This window comes from Peromyscus eremicus, chromosome 8a (assembly GCF_949786415.1).
Source record: "Peromyscus eremicus chromosome 8a, PerEre_H2_v1, whole genome shotgun sequence".
NCBI classification, from domain to species: domain Eukaryota; kingdom Metazoa; phylum Chordata; class Mammalia; order Rodentia; family Cricetidae; genus Peromyscus; species Peromyscus eremicus.
In genome coordinates, this window is record NC_081423.1 from 36,912,679 (window position 1) to 36,931,227 (window position 18,549).

Genomic DNA, 18,549 nt, shown 5'->3' on the forward strand with positions numbered 1-18,549 from the left:
AATATATATACATTAAAAAACACATATATTAAAAAAGTATGCCATCATTGTAAAAGTATGCCTTGTAGAAAACAGGGAAATACTGAAATGACTCATGATTCTCTTAGCCTTCCCCCATAACAAAACACAACATCCAGGCTTCTGCGAAGAGTCCTCCAGGTCCGTGTGTTCTGACACACACGTGCTGAATGCTGAGCACACGAGTCTGTGCTGCAGCCTTTGGGAGTGTTTCTTTCACCAGGTGTAGGAGACAGGCTGAGGCGGGTCACACTGTCCTGGTTCCCAGGTTGGCTAAGAGACTGGTCATTTTCAACTTCCCAGGATGCAAAGCTACTGTCTATGTGATGTACGGTTTTTCCATTTTTCTTTGTTCAAAACCAATATAGGGGCTGGAGAGATGGCTCAGAGGTTAAGCGCACTGGCTGTTCTTCCAGAGGTCCTGAGTTCAATTCCCAGCAACCACATGGTGGCTCACAACCATCCGTAATGAGATCTGGTGCCCTCTTCTGACCTGCAGGTGTATATGCAGACAGAACACTGTATACATAATAAATAAATAAATCTTTAAAAAAAAAAAAAAAAAAAACCAATATAATTAAATATATTGCTAGGTATAGTGGTATACACCCATAATCCCAGAACTTGAGGTTGATAGAGGCTGGAAGGTCAAGAGTTACAGGTCAGAGCTGACTACACAGTGAGCCCAAAGCTAGCCTGGGCTACATGACAGCCTGTCTTAAAAAAACAAACAGCCAGCTGGAAATCCTGGTACATGCCTTTTATCACAGCATCAGGAGGCAGAGGCAACACATCTCTGTGAGTTCCAAGCTGGCTTGGTCTGCATAGTGAGTTCTAAGCCAGTCAGGGCAACATCATGAGATCCTGTCTCAAAACACAAACAGCAAACAAAACAACAGATATGCCTTTCTCGATAAATATGTGTATATGTCACTCTGATGCTCGACACACCCCTGAATAGATGTACAAATTCTGAATAATTTGTTTTAGAATTACATTTATTTATTTAGTGTGTACTTGGGGGGAGGCACAGTGTGCCAAGTGAGTGTGGGATGTCAGAAGACAACTTGGGGAAGGGGTCCTCTCCTTCCGCCACGTGGGTCTTGGGGATCAAACTGAGGTCTTCAGGCTTGGTGGCAAGCACCCTTACTAAGCAATCTAAAAGGCTCCTGGATAATTTCTTTTTGATGTTTCCTGAGGCTTCCTGATGTTTCCTTTACAAAAAAAATGCAGTTGTAGATCATTTGTGCATTGCCCTTTGCCTAGATATGGTTATTCCTTAGTTCTGTAAAGCCAATTGCTTGGTCCAACACTGGACACAGTTTTAAAGTTGTCTCTTTATAAACACATCAGCAGTCCCCCACCTCAGCTGTCCCCACCTCAGCTGTCCCCACCTCAGCTGTCCCTCACATCAGCTGTCCTCACATCAGCTGTCCCCCACCTCAGCGGTCCCCCACATCAGCAGTCCCCACCTCAGGTGTCCCCACCTCAGCAGTATATTTCAGTATAGACATGCTGCATACATCAGCTAGCCACTGAATACTTGTCATTTAGACTGAGATTCAGCAGGAAACCATATGCTGGGGAGGAGGCAATTTTAGTAAATTCTTGGTCTAGAACTAAACTGTTCAAGACCTTCCTTGACTTTGGAGCACCGTGTAGGAGCTCTGGGGAGAGCTGGGAAGGGAAGGCCATCCTGTGGGCCCACGGCCAGGCATTTTCCCACGCTGTGTCTTGAACAAGGTCTGTCACTCTGAAGTCACTGGCTCTGTTGAACCCAGGCCTGGATCACTGAGAGGGAGGGGCCATCCTCACTGAGTCCTGCCCTGTCGGCCGCTGCCTCCGTCATGTTATGATACTGCATGAGACCCATGTAAGACGGGCCATCTGGTCTTGGGCTTCCTGCCTTGGGGAAAAGTGAGTCAAAGCGAAATGTTTTCCTTTATCCAATCTCAGGTGTTCCGTTGTAGCAACAGAAAACTGACTTAATCTTCTAGCACTAAAGACCTCACATCACCTCTGACATTACCAAACTGTCCCCTAGTCCCAGGGTTCACTCTCTGTCCATGAAATCAGCACTAGTCCCCTGGGACTTCCTGGGCTACTTTCCAAAACCTTTAACATGGGAAATCCCAAGCTAGCCAAAGCCTTGCTGCTCTCACCTCCGTGGTGCTTTGGTCTGAGCGGCTGCACACTCTGGCACCTAGAAGAAGAAGAAAGGGAAGTGAACAGTGGCCACTGGGCCTGGAAGGTGAGTGATGCAGACCTATCTTTGGCAAGTTCTCCAAGAGCCACTGAGATGGAGACACAAGCTAAGACAGACCCAGCGACATGGCTTCTACCCAAGGCCCATTCTACTGAAATTTCCTGCTCACTCAGCCTTGAGTACTTGTAAACTGGGAGAAGCCCCAGCACTCTCCCATCCTGCTTCAAGGCTTAGTAAACAGAAGCAACCTGTTTGTTTATCTTCACTGATGAAGACACTCATCAGCTATTTATTGAACACCCTATGGCCATATCACCCCGAATGTGCCCAATCTCATCAGCTTTTTATTGAACACCTTCCAGGCACTGTTCCAGGACTTTGGGTATGTAGCAGTGGACAGAAGCACCTACCCTTAGGGAGTGTGTGGTGTTCTTGGAAATACTAAAAACTGAAAATAAATAAATACATAAAATACAGTAGTCACAGGTAGTAAAGTTGCTATGAAGAAAACCAAGAGAAAATCAGAAGAAGGGTAGAGAACACTGAGAAGAAGCTTCAAATTCTGATTGGTGGGGCTGGGATACAGCTCAGTTGGCAGAGTGCTTGCCTAGCATGTACGGAGCCCTCAGTTTGACCCCCAGCACCATATAACACTAGGCGTGGTGGCATGTCCCTGTGATCATTACACTTGGGAGTCAGAGGCAGGAGGACTGGAAGTTCAAGGTCACGCTTGGCTACCCAGTAAGTTCAAGGGCAGGTTAGGATACAAGAGATCCAAAAGAAAGGAAAAAAGAGAAAGAAAGGTCTACACACACACACACACACATACACACACACACACACACACACACACACACACACACACGCGCGCGCGCGCGCGCGCGCGCGCGCGCGCGCGCGCGGGCATGGACAGCTGGATATCTAAGAAGGTACATTGTGAAAAAAGAACTGAAGAACTGAGGACATGGAGCCAAAGGGTTAATGGGAAGGTGGTTCCCAGGGTCAGGAACAACAAAGGCAAAGGTCTGGAGGGGACAGCTTGCCTGGCATGGTGATGCCCAGTGAGGTCAGCTGTGATCAGAGCAGGAACAAGGAAAGAGGAGAGGTAGGGAGAGTGACGGGTCTCTAGCCAGCCCGAGCATGGCAAATGCGGCTCTGGCGCCCGAGCATGGCAAACGAGGCTCTGGCAGGCCTTGCCCTTCTCCCCCACTCCCTCTGCTTTGCTAAAAACTGTTAGATTGCATCCCTAAAGCTAGCCACCAAGGTCTACTCCCTTATTTGGCCACTTCCTCCTCCTGAGGCTGACTACCAAATCCAGCTATCAAAGTATTGAAGTCCAGCAATCCAAAGCCCCCTTTGGTTGCCCTAATGAACACGCCCAACCAAAATTAAACACCTCACCCTAACACAGGGTTTCCCGGTTCACCTTTATAAACCACCATTTGCCTATGGGCCACATCTGTCTCCTCTCTATCCAGAGGCCGTGCTTTGTGTCCCCTCCCCCCACAAATTCCCCTTTCCTCTTTGTCCCTCTGGGGCAAATAAATCTCCTTTGTGCTGAGACCTTGGTCTGGAGGGTCCTGAGCTGGTGCCAATCCCTTCAGAGTGGGTCCTGAGCTGGTACCGATCCCCTCAGAGAGGGTTCTGAGATTGTAGAGCGTTAGAGGAAAGTTGGTATACAAATTTGAACAGAGAAACAATGTAACAGTTCATATTTCAGCAATGGCCATCCTGGAAGCGCTGTTGAGAATAAACTCAGGAGCAAAAGTAGAACCATTCAGCAAGAGAGTCAGCCAGTGCAGACCTGCCCGGGACGGTGGTAGCCTGGACAGAGCGGTAGCATGGAGGTGTTGGAATGTGGTCAGATTCTAGAAAATGGAGCTAACAGGCTTTGCTGATGGGTTAGAATTGAGATTAAAAAATAATAATAATAAAAAAGATGAGGGAGGACTCCTAGGATTGCGAGTTATTCTGGTTTGATTTCTGGTGCTGTGATAAAACCCTGAGCAAAAGCAACTTGAGGAACGGTTTATTTCATCTTACACCTCCAGATCATAATCTATCATTAAGGGAAATCAGAGCAGGAGCCTGGAGCAGAAACCCTGGATGAATGATGCTTGCTGGCTCCCTTTCTGGCTCATGTTACGCTTGCTTTCTTATACAGCCCAGGCCCATGTGCTTAGGGATGGTGTCACCCACAGTGGGCTGGGCCCTCCTACATAATCATCAGTCAACAAGAGGGTAGATGTCAGGACAGGAGATGTGGACAACAGAAGCCCATTCAACAGCTCCGCCAAGGTGACTGAGGACTCGCAGTATGTAGGAGGGACAAGAGGAGAAGGGGTGCCAGGGAGGATGAGCAGCGTACCCCGACAGGCCACCTGATGTGAAGATGGAGAAGGAAAGACTGGATGTAGCATCCTGACCAGCAGAATGGATGGGATGAACACTTCTCAAGTGTAGTAGGTTCAGAAGAGAGAAGCTAAAGACTGAGGCAGAGGAATGGGGGTAGCGGGCCATAGCAGGAGAGCTAGAGGCAAAGGGATGGAGAGTGGAAGAGAAGTTGACTCTCCACTTTCCTCAAATGTAGACTGCAGAGCTGGTCCATGACTGGAACCATGGATAGGGCCAGCTTCTCTCAGATGTCCAACTCCATCCATTTCTGGGCTCATAAGCCCGCTCTCTCTCTGCTTCCTGATTCCTACGAAGTCATTTCCATCTCACATTGCCATGTGTAGCCTCAGGATAAAGGTCCACAGCCTAGGGGCTGTTGAGAAAGTCCCCATGTTCTTATAAACCAAGATCTCATCTGATCTTCTATGATGGAAGATCAAGGACTAGTCAGCCAGGGCTCCTGTTCTGTCTCACAGGGCTTCTGTTGCAGAAGGCAAAATTCAACAGATAGGCCATTAGCAGAGAGGTAATTTCGGATGTCAATGAGCCTGTGAGGGCACTAACATGGGGCGAATGATAAAGTATTGAGGGGTCTCCTGCTGTAACATGGCTTGTCAGCTGGCCTCTTTGGTAACATCTAGACAGCCAAATTGGGCTAATGCCCCTCTGAGGCTTCCCTTGTATTACCTGCCCTATCTGCACTCCTGGGCCTTGCCTGGGGCCTGGGGTTGCCTAGCTACAGAGTCAAAAGGACACCCTCCCCCCAATACTATGGACTTTTTCCTTCACAACAACAAAAGACATAAAAGACAATGTCTTTTCATGGATGGAGATTTGGGAAATACTGAAGACAGATAACCGCCTCTCAGAAGGCACTTACAATTCTACTTCTCAGTAATAATTACAGTTAATATTTGGTATTATCTGGGGTGGTAGCACATGTCTGTGATCTCAGCACTGGGAAGGCAGAGGCCAGAGGATCACAAGTTTAAGCCCGCCCCAGTCTACATAGAAAGCTCCTGGCCAACATAATAAGACTTAGTCTCATAACACAAAAACAGTACAAAACAACCAACAAAAGCATTTCAGAGACATCCTTCCAGACATTTTTTTGCATATTTTTTTTTTTTGGGTTTTTCAAGACAAGGTTTCTCTGTGTAGCTTTGCGCCTTTCCTGGAACTCGCTTTGGAGACCAGGCTGGCCTTGAACTCACAGAGATCCGCCTGCCTCTGCCTCCCGAGTGCTGGGATTAAAGGCGTGCGCCACCACTGCCCGGCTTTTTTGCATATTTTTAGACGGAGTTTCATGCTGCACAGGTTAGCCTTGAACTCCTGACCCTAACGATTCCACCTCTCAAATTCTGGGATTACAGGTATACAGCATGGTGTCTAGCTTCCAATGTAAAATTGGGAGGGAAGGAAAGAAATCAAGCCGTACGTGGTAGCTCATGCCTATAGTCTCAACGCTCAGAGCGGAGGCAAGAGGATTACAGGGAGTTTGAAGTCAGTCTGGAACGGGTAGTGAGGCCCTGTCTCAAAACAATAAGGGGCTGGAGAGATGACCCAATGGTTAAGAGCACTGGCTGCTCTTTCAGAGAACCAAAGTTTGATTCCCAGGACCCACATGGTGGCTCACAACTGTCCCTAACTCTAGTTCCAAGGGATCTGAGGCCCTTTTCTGGCCTCCCTGAGCACCAGGCATGCATGTGCTATACAGACATACATGCAGGCAAAACATCCATACACATAAATAAATAAAATTCAGTTGCAAAACCAAAAAGAGAAAGAGAAATCATGACCATTTGTGACTTGAATTTTGACTAAATCTGTTATGAAATACTTCCGGCCTTTAAGTTTCCTCTTAAGGATGGTCTTTGTTTCTTAGTACTTTACATGTGTCTTCTCACAAAATATTATCTAATCCCCAAGCACTGGCCATTTGCCTTGTTTCTAGTGAGTACCACCAAAAGTCAACTGCAATGAACAATCTGGTGTCTTTTTTTTTTTTTTTCTTTCTCAGAAGTGGGTGGAGGCTGCAAATCTCAGACCGTTTCCTGCCATTATTAAATCAAGTGTCACTGCCCAGTGTCACAGTCTCATGGCAGAAGTAGGTGAGGGAGGAGGAGATGGGGCTGCAGACACACAGAGACTTGGTTGAGAGGCTAATACTGACAGGCCCTAGCCTTTCTTCTCCCTCAGGACCTGTGCTTTAGGAACACAATAGGCCCCTCCCATGGGCACCATGAAATCCAAGGGGATCCCCCACTCAGCCAGAGAGCAATGTCCTTCTCTGACCCCAGGAAAGGGCTCACTCCAGCCCCTTGGGGAAATCCCCCTGGGAAAGCTCCTCCCTCCCCCCTGTGTAGGGGGAATCCTGGCTCTGGGTCAGGGCTGCAGGGACGCTCCCAGGCTGGCTCCCTATCCTACAAAGAGCTGCCAGGGACAGTCTGTGCCCTAGGAGAGCAAGTGAGTTCCAACCCTGAAGGCCACCATCACACCTGGGAATGTGTCCTGACTCTGACACATTCCAGCTCATCCCAGAAGGTGACCACCTGGGGAAGGCATGTGCCGCCAGGGTGGAATTCTGTCTACTATTAGATCTGTAACCCTTAGCTCGCTGCAGTAGTTCTCAGTGCATACCACTCCAGAGGCCTTAGCTAGCTCATCTGCAAGATGGGCATGATAACCAACCTCACAGGTTTGTCCTGAGGATTAAATAAAACACTGGTAAAATACACAGGTGTCCGGTGTTGGTGCTCAGCAAACACAAGAATCCAAAGGACTGGAGGGTGGCTCCCACCATGCCCCATGACACAGACAAGAGTCTCTGCAGAATTACAGTTGGCCTCTACACATTTACTACTGTTCTCAGACACTCCTGACATAAAATGTACCATTGTTTATATAGTGGTCCAAATCCTCACCCCCACTCCAGGACAGTTTAAAGACCAGAAGTGTCATTGTGAAGAGACCAGGAGCAGTCATTATCTCCTCTCTACTAATAAGGAAAGAAGCTTAGGAAATTAGGTGCCTTGCCAGAGTCACTGCAGGAAAAGGCTGGGCAAGATCAGCGCTGGGTTCTGATCCCTGGGGGCGCATTTTGTTGTGAGCAGTGGGCCTGCAGAGGGGAGTGTGGGTGAAATGGGAGCAGCCTATTCATAGGTCCTTAAGAGAGAGAAGGCATGTCCTTGGGGGGCAGCAGCACCCCTCCACCATCGCCCTGTCCCTGCCACACTCACCTGAGCCCCACACCATCTTCCTGTGGCTCTTCCTACAGGTAGCAGCTGTGAACCTCCAGATGCCCAGGGCCAACGGGGGGGGGGGGGGGGTATGTCCCAGGCTTCCTCTGTTAGTGCAGTCCCGCCAGTGACCTGCCTCGGAGCTGGCTGACCTTATTGTGAGGCAGAAGGGGCTCCCCATCAGACCACAGGCCTCCGGATTTATTAATTACTATGTACCTAGGACCAGGACCCCAGGGTGTCTGGTGTGGTGAAGGCTGAATGAAGGAGAGGTAGCTAGACGTAAGCCCAGGGGAAGGTTTGGATGACCTAGAATAGTCTCCCCTTCCCCTACCAAATGGCACACCTGTAGGGAAGCAAGGCTGCGGCTGATTCATCTACATGGCCCCACCACACCCAAGAGGTCACTCTGCAGAAAACTGATACCCAGTAAGAATAGCTGATTGAACTGTCAGTATGCAGGATGACAGCTGGCATCTGCTTCGCATGCCTGAGCCGCCAGGGCAAGGGCCTGCCCTATTGATTTAGGGTGTCCTGGCCAAGATGGCTCTGGGCAGCACAGTGACCCTTCCTCTCCAGCATCTGTAGAGCGTCACCCTCCCCAGACCCAGAATGCACTGTTAACTTTCCCTTCCCTTAGTCAAAGGGCAAGCCTCTGGAGGAAACTATGTGGTTCTAGGTGCTTCCCTACCAACAGCAATGGGCTGGCTAGATGGTAGACTATCTTTGCCCACTAGCATCAGGGAGCTTCCTAGGCCACAAGAAAGCAAACAGATTCATTATCTCCTTGCTCAGACTAAAACTGTGGCTTTTCCCTGAGCAGTCAGGCTAGCTGATACTTTTCAACCTATGATCTGCGCCACAGACTGTATGGCCGCCAATAACTCCGATGCCTCACGCCTCATCTCGTGGTATACATGCCTGTCATCCCAGCTATTGGGGATGGCAAGGTCAAGGCTTGCCTGGGCTACAGAGTGAGTCCATAGCCAGCCTGGGCAACTTAGTGAGACTCTGCCTGGAAGTAACACACACACACACACACACACACACACACACACACACACACAGAGTCCAGAGAACAACTCCTTAAGAACAAAACTGATAGTATTAAACATCACAGTGAAGTGAGGGGAAGAGCCGCAGGTTGGAGAGCATCTAACCTCAAGGGTGGGTCCACTTGAAGCCTGGGCCTTGCTGTGCCATGTGGTACAGATGGGAGCGGAGCCTCGCTCGGCAGCTCAGCAGGCATGTGCAGATGTCTGTCTTGGGTCAGATGTGGGGCCAGGTGCTGGGAATGGCTCTGTGGGGCTGGGGCTGTGGGCAGGGGAGGGTGTGGGGAGCACCCTGGCTGGTTGGCTTAAGAGAAGCAACCACTCTCACACATGGACATTAAACCAGGTTCTCTCCTCTCCCTGAACAGCCTCCCCTTAGTCAGGCCCCGTGAGGCTGTGCCGGGGCCTGCGCAGAGGAGAACAGCTCCGACTTGTCCAGCTGGCGGGCCCAAGGGAAATTCTACTCGGCTTGAGTCACCACACAGCAGGAGCTTTGCACAAGCGCCGGACTACAAACAACCATTGTTGCTTGCTTCACCAGGCCGCACCACTTCCAAAATCCCCTGTGATGTGCTGGGATGAAATCTGGATCCCAGAACTTCCCCGTGTTTCCCCCAGCTTCAATGGAGTGTGCTCTAGTAATCACATGCTACTTTATGAGCTTGACTGCCCCACAGAAGAGACAAGACCTTAGATTCAAGATTACGAATGTACTGTCAGGTGCAGGAGAGACCTGGGACAAGTGGCTAACGGTGGTGCCTGTTAGCACACCCATTAGCACACTGGCCTCTAGGAGCACTCAGCAAGCACACCCATTAGCACACCGGCCTCTAGGAGCACTCAGCAAGCACACCCATTAGCACCCTGGCCTCCTGGAGCACTCAGCACCTGCGGCTCTTCTCGGCTCTTCTCGTCCCATGCCCTACCCTAAACCTCTGCCTTGTCCTGGATTTCCTTCCCCCAGTTTCTGATTCCTATATAGCCCGGCCATCTCGGCTCTGCACTCTCCTGGTCCTCTGCTCTTGGCTCTTGGCCTGCTTGCCCCGTGCACCGCCCCCCCCCCCCCCATGGCCTGGTTGGGTCTACTGGACATGTTCAATGTAGTACTTTCTCTCCCTGCTCTGCACACTTGCTGTAGTCTGGCTGTGCTCTCCCTCATAGCTACAATAAAAACCTTCTCCTCAACCACACCTTGGAGAGATCATGTCCTCATTTCATTCATTTGTGGTCTGCAATGACCAAGCCCCTTCCTACCTCTTTGGCTAGGAACCTACCGATGGCCCCCGTCCATTGGCTGAGGGGACCCAATCTACCAGACAGACACAAGCACCACTCGCATCCTTCAGCAAGGACTGCTCCAGGACTCTAGGGCTGGTTTCCTTCAACTCCAGCCTCACACTAGATACACAAAGGAGGGGGGTACAAGTCCTAACACACAGCCATGTGTCACTGCTGTGGCCTAGTACGGTTGCTGACTGAACGAAAAAGAAAAAATGAGGACAGGACACTCCTAGGTATGGTTGAGGAGAAGATGGAGATAACAAGGGAGAAAACAGCCAGATGCCTCTGGAAGGGTCCAGACTGGACATGGCCAGTAGACTGAACCTGGCTATGAGAGGGGGGAGTGTGTGTGGGGGGGGCAGAGGACACAGACAACACGAACAGACCACAACAACACACAAGAGCCCTCACAAGAACCAAGAGAACCAAATGGCTGAGGCTATACAGGAATCAGCTGGGAAGCTCCAGCGGCTGCAGAGGTTGGGGGTGGGGCACGTCAGCCAGAATGACGCTTCTGTAAAAGGCAGTTGTAAGAAGGGACTGAGGGAGACTGGCAGCCAGAGTCCGCTCTGATCTGTCAATAGGCACCTCAGCCATTTTATCCTGAGACCTGGCACTGACCATGGCCAGCAACACTAACTGGTGATCCTGTCACTGGTCTTAGGTAAGACCACCACCAGTCACGACCCTACCCGTGTCTCTCCCCGTCCCCTCCCCTTGCCATCATCTTCTCCCATTCCCCTCCCTCTCCTAAGGGCTCAGAACCCCAGGCTGGGCCAATGACTCTTGAAAGCTGTAAACCCTGCACGCAGTTCTGGCTGCCTGGGAATTTGAGATGTCCAACAGGCTAAGAGCTCCTAGACCAAGCCCTCCTCATATTTGAAATTTTTTTATTATTTTTTACCTCACGTATTCTGTTTGTGTGTGCGTTTCTATGTGCACCGTGTGCACGTAGGTGCTCGTGAAGAGTACCTACAGGAGCTCCATTTCAGGTGGCGTTCCTCAGGTGCCACCCACCTTGTTTTGTGACACAGCGTCTCTTCAATGGCCTGGAGCTTGCTGGATGACTTATTGAGCCCAGAGTTCTAACTTTCTCTGCCTCCCAGAGCTGGGATTACAGGCATGTGGCTCTACACCCGGCTCTTCTGTGAGCTCTGGGGATCAAACCAAGGGCTAATGCTTGTGCAGCAAGCACTTTGTGGACTGAGCTGGCTTCCCAACTCCTTTTGTTAGTTAGCCGGTTGAAACAGGGTCTCACTAGGTAGCCACGAAGCCCAGGCTCGGCTTGAAGTTGTGGCTTTCCTCCTACCTCTATTTCCTGAGTGCTGGGATTGCAGACATGCACCACCACCACACACACAGAACATCCTCTCCAGCCCCCTCCCTCCGCCCCCTCCCTCCACCCACACAATGACAAAATGAGCTGCAGTAGAAACCTGAGCAGAAAGGGTTGACATTAAGTAGCTGCCCGTACCCGAGAGCATGGAGTGGGGTTAGGAGACAGGGACCAGGAGGTGTTGAGACAGGGGCATTGCTTCAAGGAGTCTAAGCTCCATCAGTTGGAGAAAGCCCGGTGCCCACCAAGGCTGCCAAGACTCCAGAGAGAAGAGCACATTCTTGCCATGACTCTGGAGCCCAGGAGCCCTGCCTGTTTCCTTCATGTCTGACTGTCAAATGGGAAGATTGCGCCTCAAGTGAAGGATCCCTCCCCAGAGGGACAGAGTCCCCAGGAGACCCGTTGGCTACATCCCAAGTCCCTGCTCTCTCCCGATGACAGGGCACAGCTGCTTGTAGGAATGGAAGACTGGGACCACATCCACCCCACCCCCGACTCCCTGCCACCACTACACTCTCAAGAAGCCAGAGCCCCGGCCCCCAGCCCCAGTTAGGGGGAAGGGAATCTGTATGGCCGGCCTCTCATGAACTCCCAGGCTGGCTCAAGACACCGAACTGTTGAATAATTGAGTTTTTTTTTTCATCCAATGTTGAAGAACAACAGAAGAAGCTGTTGTTTAAAAGATATAACCATCCCAACTGTTTACATGACCCTTGGGAAGTCTCCACAGACAGCGTTCTCAGTTCACAAATGTAGCACAGCAGTCTGCTCTTACTGGCACTTTGCTTTCTATGAGGGTGGATCAGCTACCTCAGTCCTCTCTCAAGACTGGTCCAACTCTTAGGGCTAATGCTTTGGATTTGTGGACTCAGGATCCATCAGGGCTCTGTTCCCAATTACAGGGGTACGCAAAGTTCCTGGGGATGTTTTTAAGCAGATGTGAAGTCTGGGTTTCTTTTTTTTGTTTGTTTGTTTTGTTTTGTTTTCCGAGACAGGGTTTCTCTGTGTAGTTTTGCGCCTTTCCTGGAACTCGCTTTGGAGACCAGGCTGGCCTGGAACTCACAGAGATCCGCCTGCCTCTGCCTCCCAAGTGCTGGGACTAAAGGCATACGCCACCACCGCCTGGCCTGGGTTTCTTTCTTGAACCATCTTTGGGGTGTGGCTCAGCACTGGAAACCCAGGGAATCAGTCCTTCGTATTAGAGAGGCTGCTGCTGTCTGCACTAACATAGTGGTCCCCTCACTGACAGACGGGCGCAGAGAAATGAGGTACCATTTGAGAACACCTAGAGATTATTCTGGGGCTCTAGAGACAGGTGTCTTTGTGCTACAAAGCCACCAAGGATTCCCAATAAAGGGCTGGGGAAATGGTTAAGAGCACTGTGTAGTTTTGCGCCTTTCCTGGAACTCGCTTTGGAGACCAGGCTGGCCTCGAACTCACAGAGATCCCAGGTTTGATTCCTAGTACCTCCATGGAGGCTCACAACTGTCCCTAACTCTAGTTACAGGAGATCTGATGTCCCCTTCTGGCTTTCATAGGCACTGCATGTACATGTTACACTTACATACATGTTCGAAAAACACTCTTACATATAAAATATAAATAAAATCTTTTAAAAAAAGAATTCTTAATCACACTCAAGGCAGGACCAACATCTAAGCCAGCCAGAGCTTCCTGACTTCCTCCCACCTGTGCTGAACGCCCTGCTAGCAGGGCGGAGGCACAGGGGTTACCCTCCCATCTGGGAGAAAGGGAAGACTCAGGGCTAGAGAAATGACAAGCACTCACTGCCTTTGCAGAGGACCTGATTTCAGTTCCCAAAACCTACATCAGGTGGTTCCTAACCGCCTGTAACTCTAGCTCTAGGGGTCCAACAACCTATTCTGGCCTCTGCAAGCGCGTGCACGCACACATCACCTCCACTCATGTATATGCATGTATATACATACACACATACACACACATATATAAATATATATAAAATGTAAGACTCCAGAAAACACCCATTTATTTGACCAGGGCCAATGCAATGAGACTTGAAGAAAAAGAAAAAAACCCACCATGAGTGGGGGGTGGGGCATCTTCCTACTCATGGAGTTAGAAAAAAAAAACAGAAGACAGTCTCTAGTCTTAAAATTCTGACTTGGCCATAGACTGGGTGATCACCAGCTATAGTAAACTTTGTTTTCACCTTTCCTCCTATCCTGGCTGGTCCAGGAGCCTCCCCCCCCCCCAGCCTCTCCTACACAAGGGCTCCGCCCACAGGAAGCTCCTCCCACACAAGGGCTCCGCCCACAAGAAGCCCCTCCTACCCGAAGTCCCAGACAACCTAACAAACGCTTTCCATTGCCTGTGTCCTGCAACATCAAGGACCTTGGGGAAGGCTGGGATAAGTAGCTCAGTCAGCCCTGCAGCATTGTGTGTTCGCACTGTGCCAGGTTCAGAGGTTAGGAGGGCAACAGTTACCTGAGAAGTCAGTAGCCAGGGGCCTGTGGTGGAGACACGTTTGTAATCTTCATGCTCAATAAGCTGAGGCAAGAGGCTTGTGAGTTTGAGGCAGGCCTGGGCTACCCAACAAGACCTTGTCTCAAAATAAATAGTGGCTAAGAGACTTCAGCCTGGAGACTACTGATCTAAAAATAGTACCACAGGAACAGGAAAGGACAAATTTTGCAGAGCGGTGTCAGGAAATTGCAATGAAGGCAGATGTTGAAAACATAAAGATTTCTGTTAGTATAGCTGGAAGGCGCATACCGAGGAAGCAAAAGCTGGGTGTGATAGGGATGGGAGACTGGTGTGGCTCCTGGCATGTGGGTAGGGATGGAAGATTGGCCTGGCGACTGGCATGTGGGCAGGCCAGAGGAACCAGTGCACAGGCTCTTGGAGAACGGAAAGGGAGATAATAATGTCAGGCTTTGACTGTGGTGGCTGTGGCACCTGCAGCTTCAGGGTCCAGGCAGTTCTCAAGTCAAGGTCATCGCCTCCAGGGCAGTTCCTTGACAGTGGCTAGATGCCCTAATATAGGAAGTAGAAGTCCTGAGTGTGTGAGGTCCTGAGTGTGCCAGGTCCTGAGTGTGTGAGGTCTTGAGCATGTGCGGTCCTGAGTGTGTAAAGTCCTGAGTGTGTGAAGTCCTGAGTGTGTGAGGTCCTGAGTGTGCCAGGTCCTGAGTGTGTGAGGCCCTGAGTGTGTGAAGTCCTGAGTGTGCCAGGTCCTGAGTGTGTGAGGCCCTGAGTGTGAAGTCCTGAGTAAATGTGAGCTGTTGACCTGAGCTGGTCACGTCAAGGACACTAGCTCAGACTCACGGGAAAAGGCAAAACCTTCCCCTTCCACCAAGGTAAGGCTCAGAGGGATGGCAAAGCCTTCTTCTGGATCGTGTGTGAATGTTGATAGTATGTGCAGAAATGCCCACCATAGCCTTCTCCCTTCAACCACCTCCCTATATTTATAACCTAAGATTGCTTTCCTGCAGAGACGGCTCCTACAGAGATTAGCTACATCCGCCTTCTTGTTAATCTGGAGGTAATAACATTGCTTACGTGTATGTAAAAAAAAATCTCACCTTGTTTATGTGTATGTAATAATCCCACTTCTTTGTTTATGTGTGTGTAATAGTCCCATTTCCTTGTTTATGTGTATGTAATAACCCCACCTCCTTGTTTATGTGTATGTAATAACCCCACCTCCTTGCTTATGTGTATGTAATAACCCCACCTCCTTGCTTATGTGTATGTAATAACCCCACCTCCTTGCTTATGTGTATGTAATAACCCCACCTCCTTGCTTATGTGTATGTAATAACCCCACCTCCTTGCTTATGTGTATGTAATAACCCCACCTCCTTGTTAATGTGGATGTAATAACCCTACCTCCTTGTTTATGTGGATGTAATAACCCCACCTCCTTGTTAATGTGGATGTAATAACCCCACCTCCTTGTTTATGTGGAAGTAATAATCCCACTTACTTGTTTATGTGGATGTAATAACCCCACCTCCTTGTTTATGTGGATGTAATAATCCCACTTCCTTGTTTATGTGTATGTAATAACCACACCTCCTTGCTTATATGTATGTAATAACCACACTTCCTTGTTCAGCTATGTAATAGCACTGCCTCTTTGTTCATCTTATATAATAAACATGCTGAGCTTCCTGGGCACTGTGCTTTCTCCATTAGAGAGCCTGGACCGGTGATCCCAGCTTTTCTGTGTGTATGTATAATGGTCATTTCCTCATTCCTTAGCTGCCTCCAAGTCAGGTCAAGTCCTAGAAGCCATGTCAAGGATGTGGCACCCTAGGCCAGTCCATTTCTGCCCAGGGAGAGAACTCCGAGGGTTCAGTCCTCACTGGGCTGGTTGGGAGATTCCTCAAGGTCAGTCTGAGGTGTCTCTTAAGAGATCTTCCTTCTGTCCCCTTCCTTTCCAGGAACTAGACTGCACCCACTCTCGCGAGGCTCCTTTTCTCTGCCCACCTCTCCCACTTTATCTTTCAGTAGATCTGCATTTCCAGTTCTGCTTCCCAGAGGCTCTAGGACTGGGGGAGGTGCTGGTGAGATGGCTTAGTGGGTACAGATGCCTGTTGTGTCTGCCTGATGACCTGAGTTCAATCCTTGGATCCCACCTAAAGGTGGACAGAGCAAACCAATGTCACAAAAGTTGTCCTCTGACTTCCACATAGGCAACCGAACAAAATAACAAATTAAATGTAAAAGAGACTGAAAAGGAGTTGGGGTGAATGTTCAGTACTTGCTGGCAGTGAGAAGCCACTGAAGTATTTTCAACAGAGAAAGCCACAACCAGATTGGAGTTTTGTGGAAATAATTCCAGAAGTGGGGTGATGGATGCACTGCGAATTGACAAAGGGCAACTAGAAGCAGGCACTACCTTTTTGTTTTGTTGCTTCAGCATATTTTCATACTTCTAAATCACTTGATTTTGCTCACACTCACCCTTCCACTGGCATCTGCTCCCCCTCTCACTGGCCCCCCAGCCACCCTGCTTCTCTGCCTTGACATCCCATCTCTGTGTGTGTGTGTGTGTGTGTGTGTGTGTGTGTGTGTGTGTGTAGTTAAATCTCAATTATGCACAACTGGGAGCATGTCATATATTGTCTTTCTACCCCACCCTTCCCCACTCCTGCTCTATCTCCACCTCTTCCCTCACACTCTCTCGTCTGCTTTCTACAAAGTACAAAATGGCAAGCACAACTTAGTATATGTGTATCCATTAACTCTACAATCCCATTATTAGGAATCCATCTTACAGAAATGCTACCACAAATGTATAAGAGAATGAGAACAAGGATATTCACAGTCCTCTATAGATAGGAACAGTACACTGGAAAGCCCTATTAGGAAGAAGATGAAATACTGCTGTGTTACCACAGTGGACTATGTACCACAAAACAGTTCAAAAGAATACAGTGGCTGGGCATGGTGATGTACCACAGTGGACTATGTACCACAAAACAGCTCAAAAGAATACAGTGGCTGGGCATGGTGATGTATGCCTTGCATGCCAGCACTCGGGAGGCAGAGAGAGGCAGGAGGATCTCTGTGAGTTCAAGAACAGACTGTTCTATATAACAAGTTCCAGGCCATCCAGGGCTGTATAGTGGGACCCTGTCTCAAAATAAATAAGTAAATAAAAATCTAGAACGGGGACTGGGGAGACTGCTCGTGTGGTCCAAGTACTTGCGGCACAAGCATGGGGACCAGAGGCCAGGTCTCTAGGAACCCATGTAAATGGCAGAGGGGCATGGTACTTGCCTGTAATTCCAGCCTTGGAAGCTGGCCACAGAGACAGGCAACTCCCTCAACAAGCTGGCTGGCCAGATTGGCCAGATTGGAGAGCTCTGGGTTTGGTTGAGAGACCCTAATTCAATGAGTAAGGTAGAAAAGAGATTGATAATGGTCCCTGATGTCAACCTTGGTCTCCATATGCATGAACATACTCACGTGTATGTGCTCATACATGCATGCACACCATACACAGGTTAAAAATAAAATAAAACAGGTCTCTGTGTATTGTCTTAAAGCATGGACACATATACACAGCTATTAGTAAAACTCCAGTTGCTGGACCAGGAACACAATGATCCCACTTTCATGATCAAGCCGTCAAGTCAGGTACGGTAGGACATACATATAATCTCAGTACTCAGGAAGCAGAGGATCATGAGTTGAGGCTAGCCTGGACTACACTGAGAGAGATCATGTCTCAAAAAACCAAGGGCAGGGGATGTGGTTCATTGGTAGAACACTTGTCTAGCATGCCTAAGGACTAGGCTTGGTTCCCCACAAGAAACCCTGTGGCTTTTGAAGGAGAATGGCCCCACAGGCTCATATATTTGAATGCTTAGTCCCCAGTTGGTGGACTGTTTTGGAAGGACTTGGAGGTGTGGCCTTGTTGGAGTAGGTGTGGCCTTGTTGAAGGAGGTGTGTCACTGGGGGAGAATTTTGAGGTTCAAAAGCCCACACCAGGCCCACTGTCTGTCTCTCTCTGCCTGCTGCCTGTGGATCAGGATGTAAAGCTTTCATCTACTGCTCCAGCACCACACCTGTCTGCTTCCCACCATGATGATCATGGACTGATCCTCTGAAAATGGTAAGCAAGCCTCCAGTTAAATGATTTCTTTTATAACAGTTGCCTTGGTCATGGTGTCTCTTCACAGCAATAGAATACTAACACAGCCCCCAGTTTACATTTGTTTATATAAGTAAGTTTGGGGGGAGGCGTGCCAACTTCTTATAGAACTTACCTTGTGGTATTGGGTAGGCCTTTCACTTTTTGTTTTGAGACAGGTTTCTCTGTGCAGCCCTGGCTGTCCTGGTACTCACTCTGTAGACCAGGCTTGTCTCAAAGTCAGAGAACCGCCTACCTCTGCCTCCTGAGTACTGGGATTAAAGGTATGGGCCACCACCACCACCCTCATCCCCCCTCCCCCTCACTTTTTACTTTATGTCCTTTTAAACATTGTAATGATGTGATGAATTCTGGGGGACTTTTATTTGGCTTAGTGTTTT

General features: G+C 49.3%; 1 long non-coding RNA gene across 1 annotated transcript in view; it reads right to left on the reverse strand.

Annotated features, from left to right (window-relative positions):
• Window positions 1–998: 998 nt before the first annotated feature.
• LOC131916907 (uncharacterized) overlaps window positions 999–18,549 on the reverse strand; it is a 42,688-nt gene continuing 25,137 nt past the window's right edge. Inside the window, exons 3-4 of the long non-coding RNA XR_009380613.1 lie at window positions 2,181–2,221; window positions 999–1,232 (exon numbers count right to left, since the gene is read on the reverse strand). This is a non-coding gene — a long non-coding RNA (uncharacterized LOC131916907). The remainder of the gene's footprint in view (window positions 1,233–2,180; window positions 2,222–18,549) is intronic.